This window comes from Alligator sinensis, unplaced genomic scaffold (genome assembly GCF_000455745.1).
Source record: "Alligator sinensis unplaced genomic scaffold, ASM45574v1 scaffold996_1, whole genome shotgun sequence".
In the NCBI taxonomy this organism is placed as follows: Eukaryota; Metazoa; Chordata; order Crocodylia; family Alligatoridae; genus Alligator; species Alligator sinensis.
This window is the reverse complement of record NW_005842581.1, coordinates 784,786-791,558: the sequence shown is the minus strand read 5'-3', so window position 1 is coordinate 791,558 and position 6,773 is coordinate 784,786. Positions and strand designations below refer to the sequence as shown.

The window sequence follows — 6,773 nt, the reverse complement described above, 5'->3', positions numbered from 1 at the left end:
CTGTGGCAGGGGGTCAGGCTAGATGATCTGTTCAGGTCCCTCCTGACCCTAGCTACTATGAAACTATGAAACTAGTTAATTGTGCAATAAATTTAAATTGGCCACACATGCCAAGCAATTATCGCATGATAAAAATTACTATCCAGCTATGAAAAGAACCAACCAGCTATAAAGTTAGTGCTTGAAAATGTGTAACAACTCTATAGCTAATTTCTATCTAGCTTTAATTGGAACATATAGCAGGGTCCCAAGAAACCATCAAAAGTAATTTTGGTTTTACTGCTTATACCAATCTTCTCTTATGTGCTACTTTCTCAGTATTTTAAAACCATTTTATAGCATATTGTCTGAAAAATTCTCTCATCAGAGGATTTTTGTCCCTTTTCTTATCACCTTCTGGGAGAAAAACTAAATTCTAATTTGTTATTTATTTCTGCCACTATTTTGGGTGCTTTAATTTCCTTTGATCAGTCCCAGTAATTTTTCTGCTAACTGCTGATCAGGTATGTATTATGAAAACTGCAAAAAGTAATAGGGTCTATAGCTGCCTGTCTGAAAAAAGCTGTGGTGTCAGAGAAGCTAATCCCATTCAATGAAAGCCCTGAGCCTATACAATTAATTTCTTCATGGGGTGCTTTCTTCTGGTCTCTATTCAGAAGGGAAAAAAAGCTAATTAAAACCCTTTGTTGATCACTTGTGTTAACATGTGACTATGTGAAAGTGCTGTATTAAGCACAGAGGAGTTTAAATCCATATAATTTTGTGCAGCTTGGGTAAGGTACACGGTGCAAATTCTAAAAAATAACTTATATTGAAATAAATGCTGGGGTTTGGACAAAGTGGAGATGTTTAGCACTAGAATTCTATTAAGGCTTTCTCACCACATGCTCAGGTGAAGAGATGTCAAAAACCGCATGTGGTATTTCACAACTGATATGCTGTAAACAAGCTACGACAGCAAGGATAGATTGTCAGCCTTTACTGTGCACTTTTCCTTTGGTTTTGTTTGCTTAGGTTAGGTTATGAGTTTAAAGGTTATTTTTTGTGTTTAAAAAGAACTACCCCTCTGTGCCATAGCAAGTGCTTTGCATTCATGCAGGTATAAGGTATAATGGTGCAGTTTCCTTAGGCCGGACTGTTTAATAGACTTGGAGCAAAAAGACCAGGCAAACTTGATTTCACTCCATTCTGTCTTCCAGGGTTCAGTCACAGCAAGCAGAGAAGTGCTAGATACACACAGGCAGGAGAACTCAGTTCTGAAAGGGCTGCAATATCCAGGCTGAGGGTCACTGCTCTGTATTACATAAATGTGATCTTGCCAAGAAAAAAGAATTATGTAATTGCTAATGTGCTCACAGAGAAATCACAAAATGGAAGCAAGGAAGGGGCACCACAGGTGCATTTTTAGCACTTTATTTTTTTATCTTAATGTACAAAGATCACCCCCAGCTTATATTCAGCTTTGTGTACTTAATACAGTCTGCATCTGTTATATCTCCTCTTAGGAGAGTGACTTAGAAGAATACACAGGACATTGTTTAGGTGGGTGCACCGAAGTGCAAATTGTGTCTAACAGGAAGTCCAATCTGAAGTGTGATATTTTTTGGCCTTCGAAACAGGAATCACATTCTCCTCTCCTTACATAAGAAACATACATTACTCATCTCAATATTTATATGACAGCCTCCCAAAGTCTTCAGAAATAATTTGTAGTAGTAAGCTGTATCTCTAAAATCACATCTCTGAGAGCCTATCCTGCACATTTTTATGCACATGCTAAATTTTAAGGCTATGGATAGCCTCATTGAATTTAAATAGCAGTACTAGTGATGTTTCTGGAGTCCAACACACTAAGCAGGTGTCAGTTATATCTGTCCTGCAGAGTTGTGCAGAGGGGCTTTAAGTGTAGATGCAGAGAAGAACCTTAATAAGCTTTCACATTAGATATGTGGTCAGACCATGAGACTTGCATGGGTTCCATGCTATAGAACTGCAAGGTCTGGGATCTGGCTTAGGGGGTTGGGGAGAAACTTTGAGAATGATTTTTCTTTTTGTTTAGTCAAGGTATGTGTCTATTCAGCTAGTCTGTAGGTAAATGTACGGAAACGGTAGGTAAAGGTAGGGAAAAAAGACAAAAGCCTCAGCTGAAGTAACTTAATGAATAAAGCTGCAGTGCTGCAGCCTGCTGATTCAAGGCTCCAGTGTGATCCAGTGCTGCTGATAAATTGAAACTTGTATTCATAGTAATTTTGTACAGGAAGAGTTAGGGCTGCCATCTTTCAGCAGTTATTGCAGGACTGTGACTGGGTATTGGGAGGATCACAGCATCTGATAAAGCAAGCCCTCTGCTTACAAAAGCTTATGAGCTGGTATTAGGGCGCAGTAAATTAATTAACTCCGCCATAAGATAGTACAGTCAGGTACAGTACTATCTTATGGTGGAGTAATTAAGTGCAACGAGACACACATGTAGATGGTGGGAGGGGCTGGTTGGGCACAAAGGTGGTAAAGGGCAAGGGCTGCCTACCGCCTAGCCACACAGCTCTGCAGGTTCTGCACCCTCCGCCCCAGCCAGCTCCTCCTCCCCACAGCTGCTGCCACCCAGAGCCTGCTACCAGCCCAGGCTGCTCCACCCTGGCTCAAACTGCTGCTATCCAGGGTGCACATGTAGATGCTGTGCCAGAGAGCAGTTGCAAATAGCTCTGGAGTTTATTGCATTGCATTAATTGAACATGTAGATATACCCTATAAGGTTCAAGTCTACCCTGCCTTCTGCCTGACTAACATGCTAACTACCTCTCTTTGGGCATGAGGATTCAAGCTCATACACAATGTGAAGATATTAAAACAAAAAAAGATGATAATTCCTTACCACTAGTAATGAACTTACAACTTTATAATCAGAATCTGCAAATATTTATACAAGTGTGTAATACTTCTCAAGCAAAAAGCCCAAAGACTTCAGTCAAACTATTCAAGTCTGCACATGATTAAATATTTGCAGGATCTAGCCCTCATATACCAGAGGATGAGTATCCTTGTTCAGAACTATGCTGTGAAGGATCCCAGTTAGCATTCTTCTGAAATAGCAAGCTATTGAATGCCACTGGATCCATCACTGACCCTGTTCCTGTTTAGTTCAGTCAATATGTAGGATCATACCAGCCAGCTGCTCTCACTAGATGTCCATGGGAATACTGAAAGAAAACATTAAGGAGGGCTCTGTAGCATTTAAAATAGGAGAGGCAAATTTATAGAAAACATGCACCTAAAGGGAACAAGGAAGATACTGGACACGATGGCTTGGGAGGCCCCTTCCAGATTTGTGTTCCTATGTCCAAAACATGGAAATGATCATTCTTACCTCCTTCGTGGGGGTGTTGTAAGCTTCAGCTGAAGAGATTCAAGAATGTTCCCAAGTCTGCTTGAGTGCACAAGAGCAGAAGCAGCTCTGTGGTGGTGCACAGGGCAACATCAGCTGCTGGCCAGCTGGGAGCAGTAGTGCCACCCTGCCCACCCCAAAGTCAGCACCTGGGGTTCCTGCCTTGGCCCCACTACCCCATAGTTGAGCTACTGCCCAAGGGAAACAGGTACAGAAAGTCTTCTCTCTCACACACCTCTGCATGGAGTCCAGGAACAGCAGTAATCCATGCTCCTCCTCAAAGTTTCCTTGAGCCCACTACCCTCGGCAGAGCTGGCTTCATGAGAACAGGTTTGGAGGGTGTACGCTGATGGATGTGCACACTGCATCCTATCGAAGGATGACACCATGGTTGCACTGCCTGGGCATTCACCTACTGAGAACAAAGTATACTACCTAATCAGGATGGCAGCATTTTACATCTGCTTCCCATTGGTATAAAAGGCTACACAGTGCAAGGCAGTGGTAACTCAGAACCGTTGTTTCTGCTGAAGTACAGGGAGGCTGATTTTTCCATTACACCAGTGTAACCACAATGAAAATTAATGGTGTAAATTCGATATATCAGAGGAGAGAAACAGGCATCTCATCAGCAGCCTTGTTAAGATGATGTTTCCCCAATTAGAGGTTCTGGCTTTAAGCACCAGGTTTGTCCTTAATAGGCGCAGAGTGTTTTGAGACCCTCAGAGAGACAGTACTATAGAAATATTACTATTGTTATTACAGTCAGAATATACAGCTTTGCAACCATGGTGATTATTTGATACTCCCTTTTCAAGATTGTGAGGCTTCATCATGACTTCAAATAATGAAAATAATAGGGGTCTAATCCTTAACTTTTCTCCTTTTGCATATTCTTCTCTCATATGAGCAATCCTTTTGACTAAAGGCATGTTTGAATGTCATGATCAAGCCATAGCTTCGCATTAAAGGGTAATCTTAAAGCACAAGCATGGGATGATTATAGTTTTACTTTTAAATCAAAAATAATTACTTGTCATTTTTGGTAAAACCTCCTGACTCATTTCTTATATGACCTAATCCTTTTTCTTCAAACATGGTTTCCTTCATTCTTCTAGGACAGAATACAAAAATATTCAGTATTAACACTGACATTATGTATACTGAATATATATATATATATATATATAGAATGGATGCCTCTTGCATTCTGGGTTTCCAATAATTTTAAAGAAAAGCATAATACTAAAAAAAAATCTGTGCCTTTATGAGCACATGTGTGTTTGTATACACGAATGAACAAATCTTCTCTGAATATTTCCATTCTGTAAACAAAGCCTCTCAACTATCAAATGCTAATTATTTACTTGTAAAAAGATCTAATTTTTCAGAAGTGACTAATGATCTTCAGTGTTTCAAATTCTGGTTGGCCAATTTGACACAATTTACAAGTTCTCTGTTTTTAACAGCGTGCTCAAGACTTTCAGAAAAACAGGACCATTAGTTCAAATTGAGCACTTAAAAACTGAGGCATTAAAAACACTGCTAACTTATTTCAGCTTATTTGGGTTACATGGAGATCTTGACTACAAAACAGAAAATATTTAGCTTTTGAACAGTTTGGTCGTTTTAATATAGCAATAAATATTCTCTCTCTCTTTTTTTTTTACCCTAACCATACTCCTCACACAAGTAAAAACAGTCATATATCTATCTGTTACAGGATCAGGCTCTAGAGAAGGAAGCAAGAACGTTAGACAAGGAAGCTAATTCTTAATTTCTCCATGCCTTTTGTTACATCCTGAGGAAAGGTTAAGCAGAAAACATTTTCAAAGACTGAAAAATAATGACACTTCTGTTAACTAAAGAGACATAGTAAATGTATTACCTAGTTGCTCTTCATGATTTCCTTTCCTTTGATTCAAACACTTATTTGGAAAAAAAAAGATGTTGGAAGAGAAAAGTTGTGCAAAAAGGAAGGTTCTTTAAAAACAATAATGATCACCGATCAAACTGAAGCTGAAGCATTAAGTCAAACTGTCTGATATATTTGATACCATATCTTCCTTTATTGCATACATTTTTAACCACAGGATGGTTAAAAATGACAGGATGACAGGATTTTAGAGCCAAATAGCAAAGGAGTGTTTATCCTATTTGGAGTTCAATAGATGACTAGTATGATATGAACCTGGGAATAAAGCACAGGTCATAGCTGCTGTTTTCCAGATTTTTCTCCTTTAATTCTTTCAAAAAGGCAGGTTTACTCAGAGAAAATTATACACCATGAGCTGAATCTTACTCATATATTAGAATTACTTACAGCTATTTCTGCTGAGTTTAACTGAACTACTTGCATAAGTAAGTGCTTACAGATATTTCTATAGTAAGATCATTCTCTAGTGTCATTATCTACATGGTGTTTTCTTTTGGTTGGTTGTATTCTTTCTATAGAAAGACGCATACATCTTAGATAACTTTGCATATGCATAAAAGACAAACTTCCTAAAGATTTTACCATTTCACTGCCATGATAAAACTACAGATCTACCAACTTCCCATCAGGAAAGGAGAATTAACGGCAGCGAAATAAGTTGTGCTACAAAATAAATTGCTTGTTGCCTAAATATGCAAAATGTTAACTGCTGCTCTTCTAGTCACAGAAGTGCACATTTCTGAAAGACAGAAGACAAGACAAAAAGACTTACGTTTCTAGGTTCTGTCTGTGAAGTTTGTTACTGCGTGGCTTTCTGCTTTGTAGACCTTATCTACTCAGTGATGCTTAGCTGCTGTTTGACGGGCTGGTTAATCTACAAGGCAGAGTGGAATGTGTGGTCTTGCACTTGCTGTTCTTTTATGTTTTCCAGAGGCCAACAACCCATGCTGTTTCCATGACAACCAGGAGAGCAGCCCAAAGCCTACCAATTTCATTAATAACCCAGCAGGATAAGTACCTGTCTTTATTAGCTCTGTTCATACCCCTGATTGGTAGCATTATACTGATCTTGAAAGTGTTCCCCACAAACAAACAAAAAGTCATGCTATGGCTATAATATAAAAAGACAAGCATGGTGTCCTGAACCCTAGTCATGGCAGTCTATGAAAGCAGACATTGTGCATCAGTGCATGAAAATTCACTTTTAAATATTTAGGGCTAAATTAAGGTTGCCCTGAGCAGCTGCTCTGGGAAGATGGAGAGCAGGGGCATGCGACTGTCCCGTGCAAAAACTGCCAGCTCTGGGAGACCAGTTAAAGGGAGATTGCCAGGCTTCTGCTCGTGTGGTAGATGAGATCAGCACTAGCAGTACTGCGCTTAACCAGAGGCACCTTCAAATCAGTGTCCTGCAGTCTCCCGGTTTCTGCTACACTCTGCTTGTTTAAAGTGATAAGT

General features: G+C 39.5%; 1 protein-coding gene across 2 annotated transcripts in view; it reads right to left on the bottom strand.

The window, feature by feature from the left end:
• CUNH21orf62 (chromosome unknown C21orf62 homolog) overlaps positions 1-6,773 on the bottom strand; it is a 29,587-nt gene that overhangs the window by 17,140 nt on the left and 5,674 nt on the right. The window contains exon 1 of one of the 2 annotated variants that reach the window (XM_006032667.3): positions 6,091-6,268. The exons of the other annotated variant lie outside the window; for it this stretch is intronic. The gene's annotated coding sequence lies outside the window, so the exon portion shown is untranslated. Of the gene's footprint in view, positions 1-6,090; positions 6,269-6,773 lie in introns of those variants that run through there. 2 annotated transcript variants of the gene reach the window in all.